Source organism: Drosophila elegans, unplaced genomic scaffold (genome assembly GCF_018152505.1).
Source record: "Drosophila elegans isolate 14027-0461.03 unplaced genomic scaffold, ASM1815250v1 contig_149, whole genome shotgun sequence".
NCBI lineage: Eukaryota > Metazoa > Arthropoda > Insecta > Diptera > Drosophilidae > Drosophila > Drosophila elegans.
Genome location: NW_024545513.1, coordinates 6,506,788 through 6,524,661, shown reverse-complemented (window position 1 = coordinate 6,524,661; position 17,874 = coordinate 6,506,788). Strand labels below are relative to the sequence as shown.

The 17,874-nt window shown below is 39.0% G+C and overlaps 1 protein-coding gene across 9 annotated transcripts in view; it reads left to right on the top strand.

Moving 5' to 3' along the window:
• The window catches only part of LOC108140784 (voltage-dependent T-type calcium channel subunit alpha-1G), a 90,556-nt gene that overhangs the window by 17,644 nt on the left and 55,038 nt on the right, over positions 1–17,874 (top strand). For all 9 annotated transcript variants that reach the window (XM_041708032.1, XM_041708040.1, XM_041708042.1 and 6 more), the window contains exon 3: positions 5,849–5,878. The gene's annotated coding sequence lies outside the window, so the exon portion shown is untranslated. The remainder of the gene's footprint in view (positions 1–5,848; positions 5,879–17,874) is intronic.

Here is a 17,874-nt window from a genome sequence, read left to right as displayed (position 1 = left end):
CTGTGATTTCTTTTATTGCGTTTGCTTTTTTTTTGCTCTCGCCATTTTTTTCCACTTTTCCTGTCCCGCCCCCAATGCTCCTCCTCCCTAAACCGCCACGCCCCCTTTTCCATCATCCGTTGATTTATGACAGTCGACTGCGCTGCTCTCAGCGTATTTACAGCTTATTACAAAACGGTAACAATAACAACAAGGTGCGGGGGTGGTTGGAAAAGGGGGTTGTGAGGGACCGAGAACGGGGGCAAATGGGCGGAAATTGTGGGTCAGCTGGCTGCGAATTTTTCCCGCGGAGGTCGCGGATACATTTTCCCCCGTTGTCATTGCCGTTGTGTTTTGCTTTTGAGTACGCGACAATCACAGATCGGTTGGGTAACTTAATTTCGTTGTAGTATTAGTAGTATTTACTTATTGATTAATGTAATTGTTTAAGATAATTACAATATTTAAAATTTTAATTTGACTTTATTTTTATAATCAAATATAAATAAATTGAAAATCTATAAAATATGTATATTATATATAAAATAACTTGTGTATTATTTCTATCAATATATTTTCCAAAAGATTAAGATTCATATTTACTATCGATAGGACTCAATAAATAAAACATAAAATATTCATATCGTTCTTAAGTTAACGTTTTGCCGATATAAGAGGTATCTTTTGGTCTCGAAACTGTGAAAATGTAGCTCCCAACTTGTTTCTTTTTGTTCATCTGCCTTGCTATTTTTCCGACAATGCGCTTTGTGTGCACGTGGCGCGCCTTCGAGTGTCCATTGTCCTGCCAGCCGCCCACTTTCACCCTCTTTTCCCCCACTTTTCCCCTACTTTCGCCCACTTTCTCATCCGCCCACTCTCTGCTTTTCCTCATCGCTTTTCTCTGGGGCCAATTGTCAACTGGCCAAGAACAACAAGCGAGTTGGCGAGAAGAATGGGCACGAGAGCAGTAACAACAATCAGTTAAGTTATCCTAAATAAACACATTTTCCAAGCACGCAGCGCCAGCATTTTCCACCTCCCCCTCCTGCCCCCCCCTCGGAAAACTGAAAGGAAAATTTGCTTTTGGTCTTTGCACTAAGCAAACTGTTGCGTCGTTGGCCAAGACCGAAAAACCAAGGCTAAGACGTTGTTGTCCAGGTTTCAAATTAAACTCGAAAGAAAAACAAATTAGGCAAACGCCGGACACAAAGCATTCGTCTGATGTTTACCCACTGGGAAAAATTGCAAAAATGGGAAAATGGGAAAAAGCAAAAGCTTGGAGTGGGAGAGAATTAAAAGATGTCCCCAGAATGGTAATTGCTGGCCGCTCTAGAAGAAAACTCTCTGGACTTTCTACATAATGGACTGGACGGCAGAGGGGTTTGACTTATGTCCTGGCATTTACATGGATTCCCAGACAAATTTCCACTCATTTTTCGCCACATAAAGGGTGCTTCCACTTCTATTTGCCGCCCATCAATCATGGTCAGAGTTTGTTTTCTCTTTTTAACCCTGCACTTGGGACTTTGTACTTGAGCCACTTTGCAATCAATCGATCCATCGATCGGTGGGTGCAATCAAAAGCAAACAGTCTTTAAAGAGGTGAAAGTGGAGAAATGTGGCGGCAGGTAGCTTAACGCCAGAACCGGAATGCGATTGAGAAGTGGCAGCGATTTTGTGTGATTTGCATATTTTATAAACACTCTGGCTCATTGCGCTCTTTAGCCAAGTTATTGCAGTGCGTCAAGTGCAGTTATCTCTCGAATATTTATTGTATGCATCAGTAGTACAGTGCGTTTTATAAATAAATATCTAAAAGTCTGAATCAACTGCTTTGAATTTCTAATCAATTTAATTGAATGCTTCAAACAATTGTTTGTTGCTTTTTAAATTATAGAAATTTAAACTCCTAAAATATTTGTTTAAATATTTTTCAAGATTTTTTATTCCAAATGCCAAGTTTTATAACAATCGATTTCAAATTTTGGTGCAACAATCGATTTAGTTGGTTATTTTATAAAAATGTATCTTGAACCACATAGATACCTTAAAGTTAAAAATTTTGTAGCTTTGAACACAACGGTATTGCCTTGAAACGCACTTCTCTATTGCATACTGCTGCTATATGTAGGTCATCATAATGTTTTAAGTTTGGTTGAAACGCTTGGAAAAACCTGGCAATGTGCAATGCGTATGCAAATGAACATATCTGTGGGCAGATATGAACGTATGAACTCATATATAAAACACACCCTGAGCTAAACAAAAAAAAAAATGTTTACACTTGAAATAAAACTTTTTGGAGATGTGACCACTTTAAAATATGTTGAAAAACTTTTACAAAAGATTAAAGGTTTAAGTGGTGAAAACTTTAAGAGTCTTGCTTTTGTCTAACTTTGGTAAAAGTTGGCGTCATGGGAATTTTTTTCCTATGAATTTCCCAGTTCTAAATCTGCATAGTTTAGATTGTAGAATCAACTGTGGCTAATGACAATGGTTTTGGAAGAAATCGCCTTGAAGAGAAGTATTATAATTCACTGGAGGTTTCTCATTCCAGTGAACCCTTCTCGAGCTCCGCCCATGTCCCATGCTCATGTATGTAAGGATATGCATTATATATGCAAAAAGGCCGACGGCGTCATCGTCTGTGCGGTCCACTGTCCCTGTCCCATTGCCCACTGTCCCTTTGCCTTGTCCATCAGATGGAAAAAGGTTCCCCTTACGGTACGGGGGAGCGTGAGGGTTCAGGGGCGGATGAAAGGGGGGCGGTGGTGCTCTCGCACAGCCCATTTCATTTTTAATAGTTTCAGTCGACGGACGTCGGCGGCGGCATTTCATTTCATTTGCCGTTTGTTTACTTTGCAAACTGGGTCTCGTCTCGTCTTGCCTGCGTCGCCCCCTTTTTTTCGCCCCGATTTTTTCTCCGCCGCCCGTGTCTTACGTTTTCCGCAAATCAAACAGAAAACGCAGCCAAAAAAGAAACGAAAAAAAAGGCAACCAAACAGAAAAGTATGAAATTTGCTTTTTTTGTTTTGGATTTTTTTCTCACGTTTTTTTTTTTGGTTTTTCTTTAACATTTATTGTTGATTTATGCGCCGCAACGTTCACTTTAAAACCAGTCACGTTTTTGATGAACTTTACCTTTTTGGAAACAATTTTCTCTGGCTGGGAATAGGGCAGCCCAATTATTTTTCACATGGAAATCGCCAGCTCGGTTAAATACGAAACTGCGGTGCGGAAAAAAAGAGAACCCAAAAAATACCAAATAAAAATATGAAATGATTTTTTATAAAAATTAAATAGCATATTCCATATAAAGTTAGTACACCATATCTTATAGGAAATTTTACAGTTTAAAGTGCTCGTCTTAATGTACATTGGAGCACTGTATGTATGTGTGGAAAACTCACTGCGGTTTTGTTTACAGTTCGCTCAAGGCGTTAACCCAAAAATAAAAGGAAGACTTTAAAGATGACAGTGCTAAAAAAATAAAACAAATTTCGATGTCTACTCGTAAACAAACAGCGGCGGCAAAGGTGACAAGTACAGGAAAATGCGAAAATACAAAAAAAAAGAGAAAAGAGAAAAATTTTAAGAAAAGCATCAGGCATCGCTACATCTTTAAAGCTGATAAAGTTGATAAGTTCTCGCCGTCATCGTTAAGTCAGTGGAATGATGTCACACGAGGCGATGTGGCGTAAAATAAACAAATGACAAGCGCCCACACACATCGAACACCAGACACACACACTTATAGTACTGGGGCAGACAGAAGATTTTCCCAAAGGCTGCAAAACTTATGGAGGAGAATAGGAAAATAGCACATACACAAGGTCTTAGGAATTAAATGAAGCATATGGATATGGAATATCCTGCACCCTTCGCTGTGCTTCTCACGCTTCACAGCCAAGCTTCTCAACAGAAACTTAACAACTATTATCGACTGCCATTTACCATGTGAGTAGGGTTAATTTGTGTAACAATAAAACACGTTTTTGGAAATTGTCTTCGACGAAACGGTTAAAATGAATTGATAAATGCGACATTTAAATGAAAATTCTGTTAAATTTTCATAGATTATTATTTAAAACAAAGACCAGAGAGTCTCAAAACAAAGTTTAATTGCGCTGCTCATCATAATTCGGTATTGGAACATCCAAAATCAAAAAAGTGAAAGTGCTTCAAATCGATAATCAATTGACCCAGGTATAGCTGTGTCCAGTTTTTCGAAATTTAATTTTAACAATTTTCGGTAACACTCAAAAGATAAAAAACAATTTTAAGAGAAAAATTGAATCTTATGAATAGAATTGTTAGTCACTACACCCCCTATAATTAAAATATTTTTCTTTGTGCTTGCTTAACGTAAATTTGGTTTATTTTTTGTATTTTTATGGTGTTTTATTTAAGTGGTTGGTGAAATTTAAAGTTGTTTAAGCACTAATCGTGATCGTGTTTACTCTGCTTATAATCGTGGTGATGATGTCGACATTTCTTCTATTTTGCTTCCTCTGCTTGTTTCCCCTTTAGTTTAATCAAATGCTAATGCCAGTTTAATTATTTGTAGAAAAACAAAACAAACTGTGCCGCAATTGTAAAAATGGAAGCATTATCATATATGTAGTTATTTTGTATTTAAGAAAAAACCGACTGTTCCATTGAACGAACTGTTTTGAACTAAATATTAGATCCAACGAAATTCGAATCAAGGACGTAACAATAATCTGAACACCTACCTTGCAATTAAATCAAGCTTTAAGCGCATACAAAGTATCTTTGAGAACCTCGAAGGATTAGAAAGTCACACATTTGTCGCCTGCTGCACTTGCAAGACTGCGTGCGATTGTGTGCGATAATCCATTCATATTTTATGTCCATCGTATGCCATAAAATCAAAGTAAAAGCCGAGTTCCCCTCTAGCCAAATCCAAAGCCAAAGATGGTGCCATGTGGCCATATATATAGTTCTCCTTATAGCCGTATAGATATAGAAATAGACCAGACCAAACCAGACCAGACCTCGGGCTTAAGCCAAGCATGCACATACAGTGCATTTATATATAGTCATAGTCATAGTCATAGTCTGGTGGCTGTAAAACAGGATTTGCATAGCATCCCGGACAGATTTGCATGCAGATGGCGATGGCGATGACGATGGCGGCAGTAAGTTTGACATTGTTGCTCATTGCGACCAACGAGCTGCATCTAATGCAAATGCACAAATGCGATTTACGAGAGATATTTATGGGGAGGGGGAATTGCGAAGGGATTGCAAAGGGGGTGATGGCTGAAGGTTTTGTAGTCATATCCAGTGATATCCAAACATATAGCGCCTTGTTTTTGCCCTCACACTCGAACACGCATAACTCGTATGGCAGAACAACCCCACCATGTCATCCATCATTCGGCCTGTCTGTCAGTTGGCCCATTAACGCCCCGGGAACGGGACCCTCGATCCGGGCCAGAATACTATAACCTGGCCCACGGTCATGTGATATGGCTTAGTTCAACATTTGTCTCCTGCCTTTTTGTCTGCCTGCCTGCCAGCCCCTCTATCCTGGAAATTCAATGAAAAAATATTTGATTAATTGTCCCGAAATGGGACATGTTTACTTAGTTCTTGGTTTCGTTTACCAATGGCTTACGCACTGAAAGGACTGGATTAACACTTGATAAACATTCGAACAGTCAAATTGAGTGCAGGGAAATACTGTGATTAGGCTTGTCACAAACAAGTCGCAACCTCAAGGCTTTGTTACATCGAAAATTATTGGGTATTTTAAAAATTGTTTATAAAATCGATCATATATCTCAAATTACGTTGACTAGACTACATTTTGACATTGTGTTTTTTGCTTTTATCTTTTCAGGGTCTATTTCTTTTCTTGAGCTTGACAAATGTAAGTATATTGGTTAATTTATTACAAATTTATAAATAATGTGCAAATCATAATAACTTTTGACATGACATGCAAGTTAAGTTAAGTTAATTTCAAAAATGTAAAATGTACTTTTTTTTAATTGGTTAAAGAAAAGCTTAGTAAGAAGTGCGGGTGCAAAGTGCTGATTCAAATTACATTTTCTAAATTGCTTCTGTTGAAAGGCTTTACAAAGCGACTCTGTAGAATGGCTTAGGTGAATAAGATGAGAAGCGCGGAGAAGGGCACTGAGAAGGGAGCGCAGATGAGTCAACCTTAAGATGATAATCTCTACGAGAAGCGCCGTGGCCGGGCGATCAACATAGTCTGCAGTTTTAAAGCAAACTAACCGAAATGATTCCTACCCCCTCCCCCCGTTTGCTTCCAGTTCTCTCTTATCTGGCAAAGTATTCGATTTAAATATTTTATTGGGGAAAGTTTCCCTCTCGCTCTCGCTTTTCGCTGGGCTGGTAGTTTTTGCAACCTTATATTCGGGGCTACCTGCTACATCACTTCACCGCCCCCCAGAGAGACTGTTGCATTATTCATTAGGCAGGAGGTTGGAGGTTGGAGCTTGGAGCTTGGAGGAGAGCTGGGCGAAACAACATGGCCCTGGCCCGACTAACAACATCCGGGTGGGGTGGGGGAAATCGGGATGGTTGGCCAGCGGAAATTGCAAGCATGGCCAAATAATGACTCACACAGACGATACTGGGTGGTATGATTTTTTTTTTGTTCTTTTTACTTTTGGAGTGAGGTGGCCAAATCAGCGCACTTGTCAAACATGTTGATGGACACTTGAAAGGCGACGACGAAGAAGAATCGGAAATATAAAAAAGCAGCTAAAGCCACTGGCCAAATTGCTTTTAAAAGTCCGCTTTTCCTGCTATTTTCTTTTCTTTTCGTTTCGGTTTCTTATGACGCTTTGTTAAATGCCTTAAAATAGTTTTGAAAGAGAAATGTATATGTGTGAGCTCGTGTGTGAGTCATAAAAGCGCTAGCGATTTGAAATATGTTTAGCGTGCCTTCCGCCGTGGAGAAACATGTTCATAATTGTCGGGGTGGCATATCGCGCATACGCCATGTGTGCCACTTGGCGATGGTGAAGGAGGACAGTAGTCAGCCGATTTGGCGCCGTCTACTGTCAACGCAGTCAAGTTCCATTTCCTCCGCCACTTTCAAGTGGCGCACATCCACTCAGTATGGCACACATGCCATACCATATCAATTCCTGGCCGTATCTGGCGATATTTACCGCTGGCTATGCACACAAATGATTTATTTATTTATTTGCTTATTGCCAAATTCCAAAATGACGCAGCTGCCACGATATCGTACTTCGTACCAGTGCCCACAATATAGAGTCCCCTTTTCCCTATTTCCCCCCACCGCCCACATGGATCTATTTTCCGACTGACGGGGGAAATGCAGAATTTGCGGGAAAATATGTGTATAAAAAACAATGCCGACGTCAAAAGCAACAGCAGCAGTAGATTTCCCGCCAAAAAAACTTGATTGAGCGGCGAATAGAACATCAATTTAATGGCTTTTCACGGGGGTTATTTTTAGGGACCATGTGAACTTAACCTTTTGGCTGGGTTTCAATGTGCAGCTATCAGTGACACATGCAAGTTTATCACTTTCCTTTCAGTTGAGCAAGTTGTAACATTTCTTTCCTTTCTGTTGAATATTTTACTCAAGGGTTACTTGTAAATTAATGTTTTTTTTAATAAGGCATTAATTGTTAATGGGATACTTATACAATAAAATCTGTTCATACAAAGTACAGAGTAACAAGATCACCTGCCATTTGTAATCCCTTTGAACCTATTGATTTGCAGTAGGTTGTAATTAAAATGCCATATCTGAGCAGTACAGATTTATAGCTTTTTCCCATGCATATATCATTCGCACAATTGGATTCAAAGGCCACCTCCCTGCCGACCGAAACCGAAACCCCTAGACAATTACGGAATCTCTATTTGACAGACCGAGGAATGAACTCGAAGTTCTGAGTTTTGGGGAAATTGCCTCATTTCCCAGTGTTTGCCGGGAAAGTTTTCCTTTGCCCAGCCTTTGCGTTTGTCATTAATTACAAGCCGAGCCAGAAGCTCGCCAGTTTTGGTAGATCATTAGTCCACTTGCTAATGGCCCGCAAAACAAAGGAAATTTTCTTTTCTTCCTGTCGATAGCTGCTTCTCTCTCCCTCTCTCTCTCTCTCTCTCTCTCCCTCTCTCTCTATCTCTTTCACTCTCTCTCACTCACTCACTTCGCTCTCATTGTCTTGTGCACTTAATTATGAAATTATGTCTTTTGTCCTTTAATTGCTGTTTGCCGCAAAATGCGTTTTCACAGATTTTCTTCAACAAATTAATTTCGGTTCCTATTTGAATACCCGGCATTTGTTGAAAACAAGAGTATATTGAATTTCTAATGAAATGCATACAAATTTTTAAATAAAAATAAATCCACTTATTAAATTAAAATCAAATAAAATTAAAAAAATCCTTATACCAACTGTGATTTGTGTTATTGTCCCTTTAATTCTGATCTTTAGAATGCTGGTTCTAGAAATATTACAATAAAATTCTGTTTGGTAATCAACTTATTTACCGGGTATCTGAAAGTCTTTATTGCTTTCTTTTTATTGATTCAGTTGCCAAAATTTGGGGGCTTGTAGGATTGTAGGTGCGGTGGAAAATGGAAACACATGTTGCTAGCGAAAAATGTTTGAGTTGGGTGTATTTGTAGGGTTCTCTTGGTATCTAGAATTCTTAGGGGAGGGGGGATGTGCGTGGGTGTTGTGGGGTGTTCTAGAGCCGCCCCGTAGACAAAGTCCTCTGACTTTGGCGCAACAGCTGGTAACTGTAATTTGGCAACGCCAACTGCCACGCCCACACGCGTTCCGCCCTCTAATTGGGTTTTCGGTTGCCCGTTTCTACATCTTCAACAGAAACTGGCAAATGAAATTTACATTTTTGACTTCATTTAACTTGGCAATTTCGGCAGAATGCTCCCGCTGCAGCATGCTTGTGTGTGCGTGTGTGTGGCACGCTGACATATGCCAATTGACTTGCCACTTGGTAATTTAATATGTATGCTCTTAGCATTCCCAGCTTTCTTGGCTTTCAATGCTGGTAAAATCAAAACCCCCCCCCATCGTTGAATTTCATCCCAATATTTTAGCCCCGGCAGCTGCCAAGGACGCCAATGCCAAAGCCAAAGGCAAAGGCAAACCCAAAGCCATTGTTCATTCATTCTTGTCACAAAACTCGGCGGCAGATTGTTCAGAGGGAGCGATGAGGTGATGGGGGGTAAATCAAAATGAACATTTCACTTGGTCAAGTCCGGTGCGCGGAGGAGCCATTGTCCAATGGCCCTATGCAACTTTAATTGAATTGCACGCTAAGCCGGAGGGCATGAAGCACATGGACATGGACATGGGCAAGGGCATGCTCGTCCACTGCGACAAATTGGCCTCCAAAATGTATGACCTTATTAACACAACTTTCAGCGGAATTTTGAATGGTTTAATTATCTGGAATCCTTGATCCCTCTGATTCTTCTTGGTTGGATTTTATTTATTGGTTTCAAAATATATAAATTGAGTTTCGTTTTCCAAATATTTTCCAATGTTATTGTACGCTTACTTTCTTCATAAAATACAATTTCACCTATGTATTTAATAAGTTGACAGCTAGTTTGTGTCTTTTTGAGGCCAGAAGCTTCTGGTGAACAAAATGCACATTTATAGTAATGCTCTTATATACTTACATTTTTTAAAAGCTTACATTATTTCATAAGTCTTTTCATTGTGAAAGTGCTTTTTGTGACTCTATAGTCCCCACTTGGCTTATCAATAAATTACGTTATCAGAATTCACATAAAGAAAAACGCTTGACGTTTTCAAGCCCTGACTTAAAATTTTGCAAGTGTGGTCTGAGGACAAGTTCGATTTGTTGACAGGTCGAGGCGAAGAAATTTTCATTAGATTTATTGATTGCCCAACACGACGGAGTGTGGGCGTAATGGTAAATCGCCTCAAGTGGCAGAACATTTGGCCAAAAATTAAATTGCCTTGTCGTTTTGTGGGATTTTGAGGTTTTGCTACGACCAGTTGGTGTTTTTTTTTTCGGCCTGCGCGCTGACGTTTTTTGCACCCATTTTGGTTGGCTGTAATTAGCATTCAAATAATGTCGTTATAATGCTGATTCATTAAATATGCATTGCTGACCATTTTGCTGCATTAGCCAGCGAATTGCACATTAGATGCCAATTAAATTCTGATTTATTGCCAAGACCCAGGCGAAGTGTGATAGGCAAAAGGTGGGCTGGTCATGCTCAACAGTTTTGTCAACAGTTGTGTGGCCAATGCGGCGTATGCGTGATATGCAAACGGCTAATTATCGATTTTATTCGATTGACCTGATATAAAACGTGTCCCGTGTCCGTCCGCAAATAGCAAATGGAGAATGGAAAATGGAAAATAGCAAAGTGCTTTCCTAGTTTGCCATTTTTGCCTTCCACTTCTCATCAATTTGCAAAACTGTCACAATTTGGCCAAAAAAGATACACAATGAAGCACTTATTTTCAATTAAAATTCAAATTCCACTTAAATGAGCATAGATATATATAGAAAGATAATGCAGTCCGATGGCTTGATGGTTCATTGATTATTTGAGTGATTCCCTTGGTGGCTCAAAGATAAAATTGTAAGCTTATTTCTTCAGAGATAAAGTGTAGAAAAAAATAATTGATAATGATAAATACTTGTACATCGACCAATAACGTATATATTTTATATTTATACAAAATCTGAAGTATGTGATTTCTTAATGTCCTATGTAATTTAATTATTTTGACCACACTGATTATGTAAGTTTCTTTTAAGAGTTTAATAAAATCATAAAAATGTGCCCTTGCTAAGCCAATTATAATGTTATCTAAAGTTTGTAAAGTAATACCTCAATGTTCTAAGGATTTAAGTGGCAGTGAAAACGGAAATAGGCTAGCTCATAAAAACCAGCTCGATTGATTTCCGTATTCACCAGTTATTAAATACTTTCCCAGCAAATATGCATGTATGTACGAATTTTCCGAGCCACACACACTCACCCATATTCCCTCTAAGCTGTCCATATGCATGCGATTCAGCTTCTATGTGCATATTTAATCCGATTTCGTTATTGTTGTTGGCAGTCTGTTATTTTTGGGGGGGAGGCTTTAATAAAACATTTCATTCTCGATGTTTCCATCACCGTTAAGTTGCCCAGTTTTCGAATTGGGATGACAACCTGTAATGATGGAGCTCTGCTTATGTTGCTATTGTCTTTGTTGGCCTGTTTTAAGTTTTAGTTTTTGTTTTTACCCCCTGTTGTGTTTTGTGTTGTTGTTTAAGGCCAGGGCCAAGAGGAATCTGGCGATTGTCGTCGCCATTGTTTCTCCGGGCCAAAAACAATGTCTAGTAGTCGTAGTCCAAGATCCCAGCCGCCCGAGGCATTAATTACAACGTTCGCATCAGGACTGGCCGGCCGGCCGGGCCCATTGTCTCGCCGGGCTGAGATTCTGTTTCAGATTCGCATTCAGGTGTAGACGAAGGTGCAAGTGCAGGGCCAGGATTTGAGGAGCACGAGAGCCAGCCATTGTTGGGCCAAAAACAATTGCAACTGTGCCGAGTGGCTGCCAAACTGCCGGAAGTTTGCTATTACACGGAGGGAAAACAAATATTTTACCATATTTTGTAAAGTTCAATTTAACACATATAAAAAAAACTTAATAAAAATTGAGTAACTAACTTAACAAAATTAAAATTTATCTTATAATAATAAATTATAAACATAAACATTTAAACAATTCAATTTAATATTTTCGTTTATTTTATATTACTCATTTAGATTTATAGTTAGTACAATTTATTTACGTATAAATAAGATTATTTAAAATTAAAAACTATAGCAATCTTAGATGTATTCATGAGAATATATCATATTTTTATAGCCATTTGGAAAAAGTGATGAAAACTTTATTATATGAGAGCTTGCAAATATAGAAAGTATTTTTACCCGAAGAAGTATTATGCAGCTAGAGATTGTCAATGAGTTTTTTCTCTTGGTGTAGAGGTGGATTGTGCTGTGTTTGTCCGGGTTTCGTCTTTAGTTTGTTAGCCATCATTGTTTTGGCCAAACTGCAGCTGCCTTGGTGCTCCGTGTCATATCGTGTCTCTTGGCCGGCATTGTTGCCATTTGCGCTGCGGGGCTCGGCTAAATTGATAAATGCACCTGGCTACACACGGACCCTTTTGGTTTCTGGCCCCTGTAATGGTGTCTTTGTGCCCGAAGCCATTTGTGCCATTGATTTGATTGCTAGCTGCGATCATCTAATTGATGCGATGTGCTCACATCGGAGGAGAGGGCTTATATGTGCAGTTGTGGGCCCATTAATCTTGAAACTGAAGCAGCTTATAGCTAGACCAACGGATGCTATTTTATTTATAAACAAATATTTTAACGTATTCTACTTATGATAAATTTGGATTGTTAAATGTGCCTTTTTAGTTTATAGTACAGCTTTAGTATAAAGCATGATGAAAATATAGACAGAAATTTCAATAGTAGGTTCAAAACTAGCTTAGTATGCTATATCCATAAACTATAAAACTAATATTTTTATGACCGCAGCTGTATTTAGATAGGATTGTATATTAGATAGGATTATATATATATATACATAAGTTCTCTTTTTTGCATCATATTTATTTGATTATTTTATAAATCAAAAAATATTTGTTTTGGAGATTCAGTAATTCAATGCAAGCCAACCGAGGCCAAGTTCAAATAAATTCTTAAAATATTCAATTCAATTCAAAAATTACACCATAAATTCGTGCAATTTCCTGCTTGACAACCTTGACATTACGGCACCAAAAATCGTGATTCACACGTGCTGGGGCTTCTTGTTCTTCAATCCAATCACGGATTCGTAGTCCTTGCCACGAAGGCTCCATTTTTGGGCCCCGTGTACATGACAGCCGCGGCCTTGAGCCTTCGATTGCACGGGAGGTAGGTGGGTAGAAAAAACGAAACCGCCCACCCCCCACTTCTGACGGCATCAACAGATGGCAACCCTTTTTGCAGGGCCCGCATCTCCACAAAAGTTGCCTATTTCACAGCGACATAGCAAATTGCCTTCAGAGGGGGTGGTAAAAGAGCAGGTGGTTGAAAAAAGGTTGTGGGGGAAAGGTGGCTTTGGAGATATAGAGCTTGGGTTGTCAGTTGGCTTAAAAATGCAGCATAAAAGGACAAAGCGACGCGGAACCCGAGGAGGTGGGCCAGAACAACAACAGCTGTGATCCCATCCACTCGACACCCATCACCACCCATCACCACCCACCACATCCCACTATGAAAAAGGGTTATCCACAAAGCAATGTCAGCTGCTCAAATGCAACTGGTACATGTGCACTGATGCAAAAAAGCACTTTTTAAATGGAGCGTAAAATTGATTAATTAAAAAGGTTCCAGTTTATAGCTTAAAGTTAATCAAAAATCTTTGCTTTTATTAAAATGAGTTTTTGATTTGATATAAAAATCTAGCACAAACATAAAAAAGTAAATAAAATATCAGAATCTAATTACAAAAAAATGAAATGAAATGTTCTTAAAAGCAAAAATACTCGTACCAAGTATTTTAATACAAATGTTTAATACATAAAATGACATGTAATACCAATAATTATCGATTTAGAATGACCGCCTCTCCGCTGAAGTATACTCATGTCTCAGAGCCAGTTTTTGATTTTAGACATTTTATTTTTTCACTCTGTACCATGACAGCCAACTTTTGCCTTGCGGGCTGAAGCACTTTTAGCCGCCTTTATGCTGCACATGCTCTTTGTTTTTGCCATTTGGCCCCGCCCCCACTTTTCACCGCCCACCTGAAAAGGTAAGGTCGTTGGAGTCGCTGGGTGCGTTTTTGGGAGCACACTGCGCACTTGCTGCTTTTAATGAAGGCATTTAGCAATACGATGCCAAAAAAAAAAAAATAAATCGGAAAAACCCAAAAAAAAACCAAACGGCGGTGGCAAATTGCTGGCGAATCGTAGTTGCACTTGACCTTTGACTTGCGCAGGTGAAGAGTAGCAGCAGTTTCAATGGGCACATCTTTGGCGATTCTCAAATTACCAGTTGGCGACCTCCGAAAAGCTGTTGAAAAATTGTAAAGACATTTATTTTTATACTAATTGGATATTGAAATCATTTCAAATCAATCAGAATTAGACAATTTCAAATCTTTTCTGGCTTTTAAAAAAATATATATTATACAACTTATCTCAAAATTACTATAAGAAATATATATTTTTATAAATGTTTAAATAAGCTGCAATACATATTAGTCTCTTACAATAAAAAGAAATAAAACTAGCACAAAACCATTTCAATAAAACCCTCAATAAAATGTCAAAATTTTAAAAATTAACTTAAAGCTCAAAAATATAGAAAACATACCACATAAACACACAAAAAGTGTCCTCAAACTGGTGGCAATATTATGAAAAAAAAAACAATTAATCGTAAAAGAAATCTTAAGACTGTTAAGCAAAAAGGAAAGTATAAACTTTTGGTCAAGTGCCATCAAAACTCATAAGCTGCAAAGACGCTTGGCTTGTTAATGGTCCAAGTTCGAGCACTTTAAAAGCTCTGTATTTTAAGTGCCTACATTTTCATCCAGCTGCCGATCCAGATTTTCTCTCCTTACACATATACACACACCTGTCCCAAAAGTGTGGGAACAACACACGGACACCTAAATGAAAAACCAAAGTCTAAATTGCAGAGCAGCAGTAGAAACCGGAGCTCAAGTGGCCGGCGGCCATGCGTGCAAAAGCCCGTGAAAAGTGGGTGGGAAAATGGCGTGGCCGTGAAAAAACGCGGATGGCAGTGTCGCGCACTTGGGACAACGTTTTTTTTTTTTTTTTTTTTTTTTTGTTCTCTTGCACGGCAGATGGCAAATGACCCGCGGCCCAGACTGTCCAAAGTGGTGACCCCGCGCATTTCGGATACCATTCCCATACCCAATTCCGATTTTCCGGACTACGACTGACATGCGCTAATTGATTTCAAGATCCCCCGAGGGTGACCAAAAAAGACGACAACGACAATGACAATGACAACGACAACTGCCCAACAAAACAGCTTAATTATATTTCGAGTTTCGAGTTTGGCCAACTGTTTTCCAGATTAAAAAACTGCACGTCGTCCAGGTTAATTAATTTTTCCTTTTCCAGCGCCTCTCGACAGGTAGCAAAGTTTTCATTCAATCAAGTGTGCCAAGTGCGCCGCCCAAAGAAGAACTTTGAACTTGAAGTTTTGTTGGCACCACCGCCATCGCCACCACCACCAGTTCTTCGCTACGGCTTCTCATCTTTATCCGCCGCCCTCCAATGCCAGCATTTTAATTAGCCTAATTAATTTTTGGCACAAAAACCAAGAAAACCCCAGCCGAGAGCCAAAACTTTTCATGGCATTTTCTTCGGCGACTGCTCGGGTGTGCCTTTTATTTTATTGGTGGGTAGTGTAGTGGTTTGTTCGTTCGTTCGTTCGTTCGTTCGAAAAGAAACAGAAACAGAAAGGCAAAGGGCAAGGAAAAGTTGCAAAAGAAAGGAAATGCAGTGGTAAAAGTTTCCAGCTGCTTGCCAAGAAAACGATGTGAAAACGATGCGTAGTTTCATAAGTGTTTCAAAAGCGACAACAACAGGTTGTGGCGGTGGCTGGAACAACATGTATTATATAGGAACACACATATTAAATCAATGCAAGAGCTTAAAACTAATAAACATTCGAGTATATTGAAGAGATATTCTATAAACAAGATTTATAAATTATTAAATGGATAAAGAAAAAATTTAAAAACAAAAAACTAGCTTATTTGCCATTGTATTTAGATATTCCTATCTTTGATTTGATATTGTCACTTAAATACAGTTAACTGTTATTTACACCATTTCAAAAAAAAATATGAAAAATAAAATTGAATGACAAACTAAGTCTGTACAAGTTTGAACTTGTTAAGCCCATAACACAGAATTTTCATGATATTTAAAGCCTCGAAATCTGGACAAACAAATATTTTCAAAGCACTTGCAAATGTTGGGGCTTAAACATTTGAATTGCTCTATTTGCTGTCCATACTCTGGGTCTGCATGGTAATTAGTTCAATATGAAGCGATAAACGGAAACGGAAACAAACCGATGATGCTCGTATAACAGCAACATTTCCCTTGTTAAATACCAATAATGGCGGAACAGACGGCCCAGTTTCCCCCTCCGCTCGCCTTTTTGTGCCCAGTTTATATGAACATAAGTTTGGTGCAGGACACCACAGAACAGGACGAGGACTAGGACCAGGACTAGGACCAAAACCAGGACCGAAACCAGGACCAGGGCCAGCTGTTCCTGCCGGAAGTATGCAGGCGAGCTGACAAACCCGTTTAGGAAGTTGAACGGCCTGCGAACTGCGAACAGCAGAATGCCCAGGAAGGAAGGCGGAAGTGTGTAATTTAAGCTGCGGGCAGAGGACGAAGGACGAAGGACGGAGAAAATCAGGAAGTTTGTTAAACCAAAAATGCAACAAGCAGCTGGCTAGCAAAATCAGGTTATACAGGAGGTGAGGGTACGAGAGAGACAGTTACAAAAACCAAACTCCAGTTAGAATTGAACATTGGAATTGCATACACAAGTTAGAAAAGTATATAAATTCTTCTAAATATAATTTATGCAGATTAAATACATAATTTAATAATATCAAAACCATACACCACTGCTCTTGTTAATAATGCTCAACTTGTTTAAATTTGCCTTGTTGCTTTGAAATTACAAATTTATATATGCATATAACTTTTTTTTATTTGTCACTTAATGGCAAATAAATACTTACTTTAATGAAAAACAACGGTATTTTGCCTTGCAGCATAATGTAATGATTTTAAATTAATATTTAATTTGATGACCAATAATATTAAAAATATTATGATAGTGCAATGTTGACTGCATTGCAAGTGATATGGCAATATGAGATGAGAATGGTGACCAAGCCGCAAATCAATGAAGCAAAAGCGATTTAGAACAGCCCTTTTAAAATATGCAGCCAGTTTTTATTGAATTTTAAAAGCACTCCTGGAATTTTTTCATTTACGTCTTTTTTTGTAGCCTTGTTGTGATGGGATACAAACAGTGTTTGGTGACCCCTCCTTTTTTTTTTGAAAAAGTATGTAGTGTAGTGTCTACTGTCTAGTGCCAAATATGCAAAACGGCCAAATGCACTTAGTCGGTATGAGGCTGCTCTTAGCCAAATTTGTAGCTGTTTGCCGGAGTTGCACATAAATCGTGGCAACTTGTGCGCTCAAAGAGCCGAAAAATGACATCCAATGGTTGCATCTACGGTGCCAAAGGACGAGGACGAAGGACTAAACAAAACATTTACGTCGAGTTGCTGCGAGGTGGAGAGGGACCCCCACAAATGGCAGCTTTGGCATCAACTCAAGTGGCCATAATGGCATAGACGATGTACAGGAAGCCACTGTTGTTGTTGTTGTTGTTACTGCTGCTGTTCCAAAGGGGGGAGAGGGGAAGGAGAAAGTGGGGAAGTGTCACAGGAAACAGGAAGTGCGGCAGATAGCAGAGCAAAAGTTGGCTACGTCCCAGTTTTAGGACAACGACACCACCAGGCATCAGGCATTGGGCATCACCATCATCATCAGCAGAGGTCTGGGCATATTTCGCACAACTCAAAATGAAATTTATAAAGCAACTTATACAGAATCATCATCGGCGTTTTTGCTCCTTAATTATGCGCTCATTAGACGCTCGTGTGTGCCTTTGTGCCACACGAATTTCTCTTCTTCTCTCAGTTGAATTGAATGCTTTTCATTTTATTTCATTTCATTTGATTTCATTTCATTGCCATTTCGTTTGGCTGCACT